The sequence below is a fragment of the Pseudophryne corroboree genome, chromosome 9 (genome assembly GCF_028390025.1).
Source record: "Pseudophryne corroboree isolate aPseCor3 chromosome 9, aPseCor3.hap2, whole genome shotgun sequence".
Taxonomy (NCBI): Eukaryota; Metazoa; Chordata; class Amphibia; order Anura; family Myobatrachidae; genus Pseudophryne; species Pseudophryne corroboree.
In genome coordinates, this window is record NC_086452.1 from 247,204,976 (window position 1) to 247,221,397 (window position 16,422).

A 16,422-nucleotide genomic window follows, 5' to 3' on the forward strand; every position below is an offset into this window, starting at 1 on the left:
TTCAAAAACCCCAGGGATAAAATGCAGGTGGGCATTCTGGCTAGACAAATGTACCCATCGAAACATCGTTTTTTTCTCGAATCCTATGAATCCGCGACGGCTGCCCCTTATGGGTATTTGCTGGTTGATTTAAGAAACAACGCTCTTGACGATTATCGTTTACGAAGCGGCTTATTCCCACCAGACAAGCCTGTCGCTTTTGTCATTAAGAAGCGTGGTTCTATAAAGCTATAACAGTACAACCTTTAGTCATTTGTTGCCATTCTAACAACGGTGAACATGTCGGGGCGGATAAGACGTAATTGGGTGCTTTTAAAAACGTTAATTAAAGCCACACCAATCCAAAGAAATGCTATTTTATCCAACGCTTCAAACGATTTAGTCACGGCCATTTGTGAGATAGCGCTCAACACGCTTAAAGGCAAAATACCGCTGTCTCAACGGCAGCTGAACTACCTTAAAAAGAAGCGTGCGCTTATAAAATCACTTTGTAATAAGAAATGTGCCATTGGAAAAAAGAAGATTCTGGTTAAACAGTCGGGTGGTTTTATCGGCTCGCTGCTTGGTTTTGCTATACCGCTAATTACAGGACTATTGTCTAATCGCTGATGGAGTACGCTGAGAAAATGTATCTGGTGCCTCAGAATCAGATAGAACGTTTACATAATAAAACGAACAGCGACGACATACGTAAAACAGCAACGCACGGTCTAGATGTAGAGATCGTGAAAATACTACAGAATAATGATTTATCAGAATATGAAAAAGCAAAGCGATATACAATGTTGTTGCAGAGATACCTGGTGTTGAGTAAGCAGGCTGATAGTGAAATGTCAACTTTAGCTCTTTTATCACCCGTTGCAAAATCTGTTGATGAATCAAATAATACGACACAGCCTATTGCCCCCGATGCTGTTTATCATGAGCTTTTGAGCGGTGTTAATGACCGGTATAAGAAAAACTGTGAAATACTATTGAGTAAAATGACACGCTCTAAACACATCACAGACTGGAACAGTAAAGGGGAGTTTCTGTACAAAGGCGTCACTGTGCCTGGTTCCAACATGTTAGATTTAATAAGAAGCATCACGCAAAGTAACGGTGTGTCGATCCGTAATATACCGAATGGTTGGCCTGAATTTATGCGGGCTATGTCTGAATTGAATATTCCCTCAACCGTCATAGCCAATGCGGGGAATAGAATGTGTTTAGAACGATTAAAAGCTGAGATGCAGGATGACTCTGATGGCGCTGTGACATCGCCCATGTCGTTACAAACCCTTAACAAAGGGCGAATAAATGTTTTAAGTCCCCCAGGTTTAACAACACCGCATGGTTACTTACTGCCTAGGAAAAGATCCGTAAATCTATTTCAGGATTCACAGTGGCTGAAACTATAACATATAACTAATTTATATTATTTTTATACACTGTATTTTGTGTTGGTATTTTGCGCCACAATGTTTAACTTATGTCAATAATATTTTATGTAATGTTTTAAACTCATCTTTACCGTGTTATATATATATATATATATATACATATATCAATAAAATATGCTTATGCTTTATAAAACAACGTTTTGTTCTTTGTTTCTATTGCTGTAAACGGAAGAAATTTCAAGCACACGATATAAAGTTTAATAAACAACGTTGTTTATTAGAAAAACATCATAGGTATGATGCGTTGTACATAAAACGTATCAAACAGAATGTTGATTACAAGTTACACAAACAATACAACGTTGTGCGTAACACGCTTCACACACAGCGTTGTGCGTGAAACGTTTTATGTACAACGTGTCATTGACACGTTGTACATAAAACGTTTCACGCACAACGCTGTGTGTGAAGCGTGTTTCACGCACAACGCTGGTTACAAGTTACGCAATTCTGTATATATCTATATGCATAATGATTCAGACAATGGCTTCTTGGTAGTCGTCTTACAAAATTTGAAACAAAACAATCATTACGTTTTGTGTCATCACTAAAACGGGCCAGTACATCCACATATTTGTATTTTTTACACATGTAAAATATAAAGTATATGCAATATTGACCGCAAACGGTACTGTTAAAATTTTGCAACTGCATATTTTGGTGATAAACACTTTTTGAATTCAAGTTTAAAAAATGTATTATTGCCTTTGGGAATAGGGGGCTGTCAGGGGCTAACCCGTAAGAATCAAAAAAGTAACATTCACGTTGTTCGTTAAAATAAGCGGCCAACCAGTGCTCACCCGGCTGCCCGCTGCTATGCGTATTGATTACAAACGCGCAGGGATATTGCAACAGTTTACTGACCGGTAACATATCGCACGGATACGTTCCTTTAAAAACATGCCTTGTGCTTTGCACGGCGTACAGAATACAGTTTATCTGTAATGTGTTCATTTTTTCAGCAGCGTAGTGTTAGTTTATTTCATTTATAGATAATCGTACAGCACATCGCGCCTTTGATTAATCTCGATGATGTTATCAAATAGTGCGTATATTATCACATTGACTGTCCGGTCCAACGCTTCTGCAAAGCGGAATTCGGCACGTAGATTGCCTGTTCTTATCAGGGAAAGGTGTTCTCCACACTCCTGTTCTGGTGAAAGGTCAAAAGCGAATAGCGTGTAGCCCCTGAGGTACTCTTCGCGGTCAATCAGTATACCATTGTCAGATTTCTGCTTATTTGTGATTTGTATGAGTGACATATACTCTCTTACAGCATTACCGCTTTCAAAGTCGGGTTGAAATGGCTTGGCGGGGTGCGGCGTTCCATCCAGATAAAGGGACGCAAAACTTACATTTTTATGTTCAAAGCACAGGGGGTTCCGGTTATGGATTCCTGAAAATGATTCGTTATCCACGAAACCTGCTATAACTGTTTTCGGTACTTGTCCTAAAAATAAATTTTCTAGATTAAATACTCTACTGCCTGTTGGTACGCTGTAGATTTTCATCCCAACGCGGTCAATCGCGTATTTCGCGTTACCGTTTAACAGAGCCTGCGCGTGCCCAATCCGCACGGCCGGTGAGACCTGAACTCTTTTCACGAACAGGGATGCAGCTGTGATCTGTATTTTAAAGGCATCCGCCTCAGACGTCATTAAGCAGAATGCATCTTTGTTTCTGGTTAGTTTAATCTTCAGATCAACGGCGTTTAAAATTAGTTTATGTTGATGGAAGAGGTCGCAGTGAAGCGGGCCTAGCAGTTCAACAGTGCGACTCTGCGCTGTTGCGCCTGCTCGTTTTTTGAATCCCGTATTCGGGCCGTCCAGCGCCGTGTTGTTAAATTCACCATCCACATCTTTGTAAAATAGTCCTGTTGTGTGTTTTGTTGACAATGCGTCCGAGCTGTAATTTAATATAGTCTCAATGTACGCGCGGTATGCGTAAAGATTGTTGGATTGTGATATGAGCCTGTCGCCCAGAGTTACATCCACTTGGTTGAATAAGGTCGCTATTGGGTAATTAATAAGCGCGACCCGCGCACCTTGCGGTATCGGCGTGTTATCGGTTCGTACGATCTTGCATGTCACGTACAACAGCGTATTGTTCAGATCGTAGTAGTGTTCACCGCTGGCTGCTATATAAAATTCAAGCGGAGCTGTGTCGGATAACGCCGCTAAAGGTTGAACTTCGACGTATAGACTTTTCTCTATGCTAGTTTGTGTCGGGGGCACGTCAAAAAGATCCAGCTCTGTTTTTGCACATTCAACGGATTCGTGGTGTATGAAAGACATGTTTAAAAAATATCACCAACGGCACTCTTCGGCTTTCTCTTCTTCTTTGAGTTGCGTCGTCTCTGTTTTTTATTTAAAAAGGGTATGTCCCAAGGCGGAAGCGCTATCATACGCTTCCGTTTTCTTTTAGACACGCCTTTTCTTGTATATATTAGTCCTGAACCGTCTTGCTTTGCTTGGTTCGCCTCGTGTATCTTATTCACAACGGCCGTTGTGGCTTGCCCGATAACATCTTTCGCTATATTACGAACCGCTGTCTTCATATGCGGTTTAGCCAACTCTAAACCTCTCCGGAAAAGAGGAACAGCTTTTCTGAAAAGACTTCGAAAAATACCGCCTAAACCGCAGCCGTACATGTATGCGCTGCCGTGAAAACCTGGTAATCCATTACCGGCTTGAGATTTATAATATTGCGCATAGAGCCCCGGATCGCCATAATTTTTAACAGCGACCATTCTGCTTAGTTAATAAAATTCAGTTTTGCGGCGTCTGAAGTGTAGCTTCACGATCGCTTTCCCAAACTTAAATGCCATGTTCTCGTTTTGGTCGTTCTTTATCTCTATGGCTATCGTGTCAAAATGTGTTTTGCACAATGGTACGTAATCGGGTTTCTCGTATCGTATTGTGACAACCTCATTGTTATAACCCTTCATTTCAACAGTGCGAAGTAGCGGTACATAACTATCCCCGACCCGTTGGTGTTCGATAATGTCTGTGTACACGTACATCGTATATTGGCCGCCTTTGATGTCGGCGCATGGTTTAGAAATATTAGTTTTAGGCTGTAAACCCAGTATCCATGTCAGCTTAGAACCGGCGTGGATTTGATACAACAGTTTGCTGTCACATGTTACAACGCGTGCAAATGGATCATACGTTAGTCTTAATCCAACGTCCAGTTTCAGTTGTACAATTTCAGCGTTGATTACGTTCAGTAACGCCTCGATTGTTTCATAAAAACCGGGTTTAATGCACAAACTCGCGACTCTCGCCACCGGCTGGTCCGCCGTTCCATCCCATGATAATTGCAGTCTACAATCTTGTAAATCCAATGTATTCCACGTATGCGGGTATTGTATCTCAGTAAGTGCCACTTCCCATTCGCCATTTAAGTCTATCGGTTTAGCCAACTTTGTCGTATAGTTAGAAATCTTATTTTGCGGGAAGGTAACAGCCGATGCGTTGCTGGGTAAGGTTATGTAGAACGATTTGTCATCCATCGCTCGTCTTGTTAGATACTGATGATCTTTATATGTCTTTTATCACCGATGCTGCGACCCAACTGTTAAATTTTGCGGGGTAACCGCGCCACTTGACTAACGCGTATTTACGGCCTCTGACCGTCTTATTTTTTAAAATCTTTTCCACTTTGTAAACTCTGTTATAGTTTTTTGGTATGCTTTGAAGCTCTTCGGGGTAAAAACTACCTGTTATAACTTCACCGTACAGATCTGCCAACTTATAAAGCGGTTTAATCCCTTTAGTGTTCACACTATGTACAACAAAAATCTCCTCAGAAAAGCTCTGTTCGTAACCTTTCTGAAATATGTCCTTATATTTAGAAATACGGACGTGGTCACCGATTCCTAAACAAACTGGGGCTTTCTTACTTCTAAAGTAATCACCGTAGGTCGTTTTGAAGACACTCAACGCGTTAGAGTCATTCACATCGTTTGGAGCGCACTTAATCGTTCTATGGTATGTGTTATTATAGCTGCGTATGAAGTCTTGTAAAACGTCTATATATCTGTAGGTATTCTTTGCCGTGAAATAGCGCCACATGCGTGTTTTTAAAGTCCTATTGAAGCGCTCTATAACAGCCGCTTTCACATCGTTATTGGTCGTGAAATGTTTTATACCGTATTTTTCTAACACCTTTTTTAGGCTTCTGTTTAGAAACTCTTTACCATTATCGGTTTGTAGCTTCATCGGCACATCACCGCGCTGGAATATTTTTTCAAAAGCATTAGCGACTGTTGCTGCATTCTTAGCGGTCAGACTTTCACCCCACACCCTCTTACTGAATATATCGATGATTGTTAATATGTATTTAACGCCATCGTTGTATTTTGACAAATCTATCAGCGAGACCAAATCGCATTGCCACTGTTGGTTTATACCCGATACACAAATCATGTTCCTTTTATAGTTTTTTCTTGCTGGCTTGTGCAGCGTGTAGGCGTCTTGTTCTTGTAACCACTTTCTTACGTCGGATCTTTTAAATTTATTTTTAACCGACTCATAATATTTATCAATACCGCTAAAACTACCTGGTTTTAACACTGTGTAATATGCATCTTTCATCCGCCTGATTTGACGCGCCGCGTTGCGTGACATACTGCGACGGGGTGTTGCGCGACACTCTGCGACTGGTGTTACGCGACAATTTTTAATACGTTTTAATATCGAACACTATAAATTTATATTAATTTTATATTAAGCGATATAAAACACTATCATTTAATATTAAAAGGGGGCGGGTCCTAGGGCAAGGGGGCGTTAACAACTGTCAAGTTTGACAGAAAGGTTGACTTTATCTACTAACATCATCTTTTCCACATTTTCAGGAAGTATCTTCCTACGCCAGTCGTTGACAAGGTTCCCGGCTGTGCTGAAAACTCTTTCTGAGTACACACTGGAGGGTGAGCAGATTAAGTACTGCAAATCCAGCTTGTACAAGGACATCCAAATTGCCATTTTTTTCCTTCCAGTAGTCAAAGGCCCTCTGTGACATGCCTATTTGTAAAGCGTCATTAACAAAATTCTCTGTCATTCTTTGGATGGTGACCATATCAGATGGAGTTACAGTAGAGATGTCACTAATTTTGGGCAATTAATTTAGACCCGCCCAGATGTCAGAACATTGTGTTGACTCATCTGCATCACCACTGGGTTTTTTGGGAAAGCTGAATTTTTTCCTGGCAGCAGCAGTCCCAGAAGAAACTGAAGGCAGACATCATAGTGCTGGACTAAGGCACATGCCTCCTACTCTCCCAATGTCATGGCCTGTTGTGTAGCTGTGGATGGCTTTTTGCTGTTCCTCCATCTGCTGAAGATATAAAGGTCAGAATACTACCTTGTTACCACCTCTTGCTTCAGTTGGTGGCAGGACAAATGGAACTGTTCTTGCAACCATTGTCCTGCATGCTGTTGCTGAGTGCTGAAAATGTCCCAAAAATTTTCCGGCCACAGACAGCATCTCCTGCATACCCCTGTCATTTTTCAATAAGCCCTGTACCACCAAGTTGATTGTGTGAGCAAAACATGGGATGTGTTAGAATTCACCCAGCTAGAATTATTTCACAAATATTGGGATGTTATCATAAATCATAAATCCTGAGGAGAGCCCAAGTGGGGTATGCCATTTTGTTATGACTTCCCTTTAGTTTTCTAAGATTTTGTCAGTGGTATGCCTCTTAGTGAAGCCACTGGTCCACAGAGTAGCCTGCCTCTGAATGAGCTGTCATTGTTTGTTAGATACTGCTTCTACTGCAAAGTCAATCCACCCACTCAGTTGGCTGTCACAGTCATATACTCTTTAGTTTTCCCACTTCAGCTTGTCCACATATCTGTGGTTAAGTGGACAGTGGGTACAATGGCATTTTGTAGGCCAATAATTTGTTTTGTTTTACATCCTGGTACAGACGAGCTATTGCTTGTCTAGTAAAATGTTTCGGAGATGGAATTTGGTAACAGGGAAACGGGACCTCAATTAACGGTCTAAAACCCATTGCATTAATGGTGGCAGATATTGGCTTCTGATCTAATACTAGCATAGCCATCTTGGCGTCAGTGATCCGCTGTGCATATTTTCTTCCACTTGCAAAGGATTGTTTAACAGTCATTTTTTTATATTATGCTTCTTGGGATGAAGATCCATCCCCAGCATCAATAGGCCTAGTGCTGTAGGATTCTTCTGAGAAATCCTGGAATGGGCAGGAGTCACCTAGCCTTACCAAATTGGATTGTGGACTACAGCACCTCTGAGCAATAGTGTAAATATTGAGGATGAAGGTGTTGGCAGTGGAGATTGCAGGTGTTGAAATCTAGCTGATGCTGGACTGCTTGTACAAACAATAGAACAATATATTTATTTATTTTTTAAATTCACAACTCAGCTCAAACTTTGGGGAGTCACAGGACTTTTATATGTACGTGAAAAAATGCACTGGTGTACAGCAATATGAACAGTACAAACAATAGAACAATATTTGTATTTTTTCAACTTGCAGCTCAGCTCACACTGCTGGGATTCAAAGGGTATTTATATGCACATGAACAAATACACAGGGGTACAGCACACAGAACAGAATAAACAATAGAACAATATATATTTCTAATTTGCAGCTCAGCTCACACTGCAGGGAGTCACATGACTTTTCTAAGTACACGAACAAACACAATGGGGTACAGCGCACAGAACAGTACAAACAATAGAGAAAAAAAAAAATATATATATATATATATATAAATATTGTAGTAACCTCTACCCTTTGTTACTTTATTTAAATCACTTAAATTATTTATAGTATGCACTTTTAATTAAGCACATCAGAATTATGTTATGTAAATTTGATTATAATACTAATTATATATAAAGTATTAATTATTTAATTAATTAATTTATAGTGGGATATTACATAAGCTTTGAATTTCTATAAAAGGCCGTGTCCATCTGTTGATGTATTCAGTATCTTTTATACACAAGTAAGTATATTTAAAAAAAATCACTTAAAATTAAGTTTTAAATAGATTCGATTTAAAGTATTCATATTCAAATTTTTCACAGAACTAATTATGGTCCGTCTAAAGGATTTTTGATCATTGATTCTACTGGTTCATCTCTAAGGTCTAATTTAACCCTTATTGAACCCCCTCTAAATTACAAGTTTGTAAATACCTTTTTCCATCCTTACTTATATAGAAATTGGGTAAATTTGTGATGGATAAACTATTGTTTATTGGTAGTGCTATAACACCCAGATCAATTGTGGTTTTCCTCATCATGTGAGGACCTATCGTACTGTATATGAATGGTGATTTCGTCAGAGCTTGCTGTGAGTAAATTAGTGGTGTGGACACACTTTTCCTTTAATGAACTATGATTACTGTATATTCTAGTAAGTTTGTATTATTGATTAATATTAAATATGTCAAATTTGCTACATTTATGTATTGAAGGTACACTGTATCAATTGTAAGAGAATTGTAAGCAATTGTAAATAATTGTAAGAATTGTATGATTCCCCTATCTATTTAAATTATCTGATTATCATTTCTGATATATACACCCAGTTTTTGGAATTTTATTAATATCATAATCTGCATTTTTTTTAAATAACATTCTTTACATGATGCTTCTGATGCAAATGTTGTTTTTCTCTTTTCCTCCTTACCATACCAGCTTTAAAACAATTTCCCCTGATGAAGTCAGCATAAAGATGAAACGTCGGGTACAGAGATTAAGTATCTTCTTAAGACAGTCAGCCCCCAAAAAATTTTGAATTATAAAGTGGTCTGTCTGTTTTATCTATCTGTCTTGAATGTATTGTATTGTACAATTCAAGTTGTTCATTCACATTTTATTGTTATTTTATTCGGTTGCTGGTAGAACTTTGAATTTCTAATTAGAAATTAATATATACACACAAACACTTACAATAAAACTGTCGATGTGAACAGTTATATACTAGCCACCAGTGGGCATCATCCGACATGGCTCAATGGCATACCAATGGGACAATTTAAAAGACTTTGCAGAAACTGTTCCAAAATGAGTGATTATGAAACACAGGGGAAGGTTTTGAGTGACAGATTTAAAGAAAAAAAAAAAAAACTACCACACCGAGACAGTACAAGTAGCCTTCGAAACAGCAAAAAAGATAGAGAGGCCCGCACTCCTTAACTACAAAGAGAAGCCAAAACAGATGACACAAATCGAAGAACCACTGTTCATAACACAATATTCAGACCAAGCCCATCAGATCAAAAAGATCATCACAAAACACTGGCAGATATTATTGCAAGATGACAATTTAGCTAAAGTTCTACCCCCTAACCCCAAAGTCATCTATCGAAAGGCTCCTGACATAAAGAAAAAACTAACACACAGCCACATACCGCCACCAAATCAGATACAAACCACAATAGATGGGTCACAGAACAAAGGAGGTTTTTACCATTGTGGGACCTGCTCAGGTTGCCATATGGTAAAAGCAAGAAGCACATTACCCACTATCATGAAAAAATCCGCAACTAACTCATACAGTTACAAAATCAAAGACAGAATCACATGCCACAGCAAAGGCATCATATACTTACTAGAATGTCCATGTAAGTTACAGTATATAGGGAGAACCGTCCGACCACTGAAAATCAGAATCAGTGAACACATTCGCAATATTAAACGAAAAACAGAAGATCATCCGCTCTCATTACACTTTAGAGACCATCATGAATCAAACCCCGCATTACTAAAGTTTACGGGGCTGAAAGAAATCAAGAAGAACTGGAGGGGAGGGGATTATATACAAAAAATAAATAAAGAAGAGTTACGTTTAATAATTTCCTTTGGCACACTAGCACCAAAAGGGTTAAACATTGATAATGAAATAAGGTCTATCATCTGCAAGTAGAACCAATCATTTAGTATACAGATATCCAATACCCAGAAAAAGCCCACAGGGAACATAGGATTATAAACCACTCCAAAGTAGGAAAGTTATATATATCCCAGATATTTCATAACAATACCAAAGAATCCACTTTACCATAATTGTTGACACACAAGAAACATCTTGAATTTTTGAAAAGCTCCGTGATCAGATAGCATACTAACAAGCCACATACCATTGCCACATAAGAAATATCCCGACGTAACGTAACATCTTCCACAATAGTAAGCTTACCAACAGGCCCTATACCATTTGCTCTAACAATAAGATTCACACCATCACTGGTATACAATAACCGCAATTCTCATTTAATTTTACATGAACAAAGTATATTATGTTCATTGGTTAATGCACCTTGGTACCGATGACTGAAATTCAGAATCCCAGACACACAACCAGAATCGTATTATTTGTCTGAAAATAAAAATGCCTAACAAAAAATAATTAAGAAACACCACTATGGACCTTTAAAAAAAAAAAAAAAAGGAATTTCATTTGCATTGCCATGTTTTCATACTTTCCCTTTTCCCTGTTTCTGAAACTCACAAATGGGACAGATTGCAGGAACATGTGATCTGCCCCCTGCAATACTGACAACCTCAACCACCAATCAAAAAAAAAAAAAAGGAATTTCATTTGCATTGCCATGTTTTCATATTTTCCCTGTTTCTGAAACTCACAAATGGGACAGATTGCAGGAACATGTAATCTGCCCCCTGCAATACTGACAACCTCAACCACCAATCAAATCAGTGGAACAAAGGAGGAACTGATGCTGGTCCCGCCCGCAAGCCAATTTAACACCCAATACTGACAACCTCAACCACCAATCAAATCAGTGGAACAAAGGAGGAACTGATGCTGGTCCCGCCCGCAAGCCATTTTAACGCACACCACTATCAGAATACTGCAAAGACTCCCAGAGGAAGACCGATCCGGTTGAAACGCGTTGGAGGAGACGACTAAGAGACATCAAACCATTGGAGGACAGGAGAGTGCTGTGAGACCCTCGGACCTACGGCGCAGACATCGGTAAGCAGTACAGACGGACGGGCAGCAGGAGGACCACACAGGTGAGTACTCCGTTGTGGGGAGGTGCAACACTGCCACACGCTCTGTTTAGATCCTGCGGCTGAGCTCCCCCCCCACGTGAACACGACCAACCCAGCGAGCGGCGCAGGCACACGGGGAGATCCCTAACAGGACGAACCAGAGAGCGGGTGCGCAAGCTGAGGGACGAGTCTGTCCGGAGCCGCCAGGAGGTTCCCGCTGCCCCCCTCACCTGTACATCTTACAAGTACGGCCGCAACGATAGTGCACGAATACCTGACTTCCACACGCAGAGGTACGGGATGCCGTCCTCTGCAACTATATGAATCTAATTACTAAAGACAGATTTTTAAAGCCCACACAGTCCGGTCAGGACTAGAGACATTTCCACTGGAAAATCTATATTTGACTTTTAAAGCAACACAGCCAGATTTAATCATTACATATATATTTTTTTTCCAGCCCATTGGCCTTTGTGTCAGAACACACACGCCAAGAACCTAAAGGATTTAATCACCAATTTGAGTGATTAAAGGACTGAGTTAAAAAGGTGCTCCCCGTGGAGCACACATTGTGATTACCACCTTTTTCATGTTCCACAATATTATCTGCACTGTTTCATTATATTGAGTGTCATATTTGTTACATGTGAAAGTAAAACACACCTTTATATAAGTATCCATTTGCATCATTTCACGAGTACTCAAACTGTAGGGGAGGAGCGCAGTCAGGTGAAAACCAGATATCCATATTGAACCAAAGGGCAAGGACACCCTTTTGACTAGCAGCACATCCCATACAGTAAAACCACCCCAGTGCGCAGATTACCTCCCTTTTTGTTATATTACTATTTGCTTTTATTGTAATATATATATATATATATATATATATATATATATATTCTCAACACAGCTTAAACTGCTGGTATTCAAAGTGTTTTATATGTATGTAAATGAATGCACTGGGGTACAGCACACACAGGTTGTACATACTTGAAAAACAATTTTTTAAAAGCCTTGACACCGCGGAGTCACACTGCTTCATTGTGAACACAGTAGGGTATGGCCTGCAGAGTCAGTGTAGCACCACTAGGGGGACTGAACACAGCACAGTCATGTGTGCATTGACACAGCACAGCCACTTGTGGATAGACACAGCAGAGACACTTGATGGACTCAGAACAGCCACTTGTGGATGGACACAGCACAGGTACTTGATGGACAAAGCAAAGCCACTTCTGGATGGACACAGCAGAGTACAGTAGAGCACAGCACACAGCAGCATGATTGGAGTCAAATCATGCTCAAATTACTGTTGGAGGGCATAACCTAGAATCCAAAACCCACTAGAATCTGATGCTGGTTTGGTGACATTTTGCCTTGATTTGGAATCCAAGCCTGGCAGGAAAACCCAAGCTATGTCTCAAATTTACTTGGGAACTTGAAGTTTGGGGGGCTTGGAATTCCTAAAATCCGAACTGTACATCTCTACCCATAACCTATTCATAAGATCACCCCTGAAATAAATTTTTCTGCATCTTTACATTGAAACAATGGACAGTTTTCCCAACTCACATAGCATATGAAGGGACTTGACCATCTATTAAACCATGATCAGTGAATTTAAATCCCCCACCTGGAATGATAGCAATTGTATTTGTTCATTACTGCATTTGTATAGCAGGGGTTAGTCAAAATTATGGAAGCACCTAGTAAAAGAATGATTTTACTACCTAATAAGGTATAGGACAGCTGTTGGCAAGCAAGACGGCCTGAATTTTCCTTGTAATGGACAAATATAATTCCTCAATGATTGATAATGGAATCTTAAATCATTCTTTATGCAAAACTTGTTCAAGTTCCCAGTGTGACATTGGAGTGGGACAATGTGACTGAACCCTGTTCTCCAAAACCAACCACAGTGACTCTATGATATTGAGGTTCGGTGACTGTGGGACCAGGGAAGATGAGACAACTTGTCTGCATGCTTAGAAAACCATGATTAGATGACATCAGCTTTATGAATTTGTGCCTGATCATATTGGTACCAGGCCTCACCTGCTGAAAACAAAGTCTGCACCATAAGAAGAATCTGGTCAGACACAATGACGACATAGTCCTTGGCAGTGACTGAACCATGCATGGTGATAATGGGGCAAGAGGAATACCATATTATGGCTGCCCAAATCATCACCAACCCTCTACCATGCTTCACTCTTGGCACCAAATAGTCCTAATTGTACACTTGTCTCGGTGTTCTCCACATGTATATTAGTCCTGTGGTTGGTAACAAGGTGAAGGACTATTTATCAAACTAGATGACAGTCTTCTGTTCCTTGGAATTCCATGATTTTTGAGTGTTACACCACTCTCTCCACTTCTTGGCATTCACCAGGTTAACAAATGGTTTGGCAATTGTAGCTTGCCCATGAAAATCATACCTGTGGAGTTCTGTTATCACTATTCTTGTAAAGCAGTCCCTTTTGCAACTGATGTCTTCTTATTCTTGGCCACAATCATCATCAATGCCCTTATGTCACTGGCACTCAGTTTACATGTTTGTCCATGCTGGTGTTTATCTGATAATGTTTTTCCTGAAACGGTACATGCCATCATTACTTTTGGTATAGGTCCACGCGATATCCCAAATAAACTGGCAACTGCAGTCACAGACGCACCCACTAGATGAGCACCAATAATTTGCACTCTCTAAAACTCCATGAGCTCATACATTATTCACTAATGCCTGCATAGCAAAATGTCAAAAGATCAACATAGACCTCCAACTACCCCGACAGTTTTCCCCTCAAATGGGAAACACATACTACTGTGATGCCATATATACTTTGACGTCAAAAGTGCATGCCTAGTTTACGCATGCTGTTGGTGTGCTGTTTCCATATTTTGTCTGTATTTTCACCTATGCTGCCATCATCCAGTGGGAATCTTTGCAGCTTGCATATTTTTCCATTTAAAAGATTGTAGTTAATTAGTCACCAAATAAATAATATATTGTAGAGATGGCACTTTTCGTATTTTGTGTTTTGATTTCGGTTCTAATTCCACTTTCGTGTTTTGGTTTTGGACTGGTTTTGCCAAAACCACCCTTTCGTGTTTTGGTTTTGGTTTTGGATCTGGATGATTTTTTTAAAAACTATAAAAACAGCTAAAATCACAGAATTTGTGGGTAATTTTGCTCCAACTGTATTATTAACCTCAATAACAATAATTTCCACTCATTTCCAGTCTATTCTGAACACCTCACACCTCACAATATTGTTTTTAGGACAAAAAGTTGCACCAAGGTTGCTGGATGACTAAGCTAAGTGACACAAGTGGACAACACAAACACCTGGTCCATCTAGGAGTGGCACTGCAGTGTCAGACAGGAGGGCAGCTATAAAAAAGGCCCCAAACAGCACATCATGCAAAGAAGAAAAAGAATTGCAATGAGGTAGTTGTATGACTAAGCCAAACGACACAAACAATTGGACCATCTAGGCGTGGTACTGCAGTGGCTGACAGGAGGGCAGATATAAAAAAGGCCCCAAACAGCACATCATGCAAAGAAGAAAAAAATTGCAATGAGGTAGTTGTATGACTAAGCCAAGCAACACAAACAATTGGCCCATCTAGGCGTGGCACTGCAGTGGCAGACAGGAGGGCAGATATAAAAAAGGCCCCAAACAGCACATTATGCACAGATGTAGAAGATGTGCAATGAGGTAGCTGTATGACTAAGCCAAGCGACACAAACAATTGGCCCATCTAGGCATGGCACTGCAGTGGCAGACAGGAGGGCAGATATAAAAAAAGGTCCCAAACAGATGTAGAAGAGGTGCAATGAGGTAGCTGTATGACTAAGCCAAGTGACACAAACAATTGGCCCATCTAGGCATGGCACTGCAGTGGCAGATAGGAGGGCAGATATCAAAAAAAGGCCCCAACCAGCACATGATGCAAAGAAGAAAAAAAGGTGCACCAAGGTTGCTGTATGACTAAGCTAAGCGACACAACCACCTGGCCCATCTAGTAGTGTCATGCAGGGGCTGATATCGAGAGTGGGCCGCAATTGTTCGGTCCACTGACAGCATCTCCAGCACGCTCCAGTCACTTTAAAAAAAAATCTGTAATTGGTGGATTTATACGGCAGTACCCCAGGACTAATACAGCAGTACCCCGGGACTCATACGGCATTGTCAGACAGGATAGCACTTTTCAAAAACTAGGCTCCAAACAGCACCTCATGGAAAAATCACTGTGATTAATAATTATTAGTGATGATCCTCGGGATCCGAACCCGCCCGAACTTCACATATTTTTACACGGGTCCGAGCGACTCGGATCCTCCCGCCTTGCTCGGTTAACCCGAGCGCGCCCGAACGTCATCATCCCGCTGTCGGATTCTCGCGAGACTCGGATTCTATATAAGGAGCCGCGCGTCACCGCCAGTTTCACACGTGCATTGAGATTGATAGGGAGAGGACGTGGCTGGCGTCCTCTCCGTTATAGTAGAACACAGAGTGACTTAGTTAGTTATAATTGTGGGGAGGATTGGGGACGGGGAGCAGCTGTTAGGGAGTACAGTGCAGGGTTTTGATTATACCACCAGTGAGTTTAATCCTTTGTTTCTCTGCCTGAAAAAAACGCTCCACCATATCTGTGCTCACTCAGTGTGCTGCACTGCTGCATGATATATCTGTGCTGAGTGCACTGCTCTGCTCACACTGTCTAATTGTGGGGACTGGGGAGCAGTTATAGCAGGAGTACAGTGCACAGTTTTGCTGACAGTGACCACCAGTCCAGTATACGTTTGTCTGCCTGAAAAACACTCCTGTGTTTTTTTTTTTCTCTTCATACTAGTTTAGCAGTCTGCTGACAGTGTCCACCAGGTCCGTTATACAGTATATTATATATATAAGCAGTACGGTAGGCCACGGCTGTACCTACCTCTGTGTCGTCA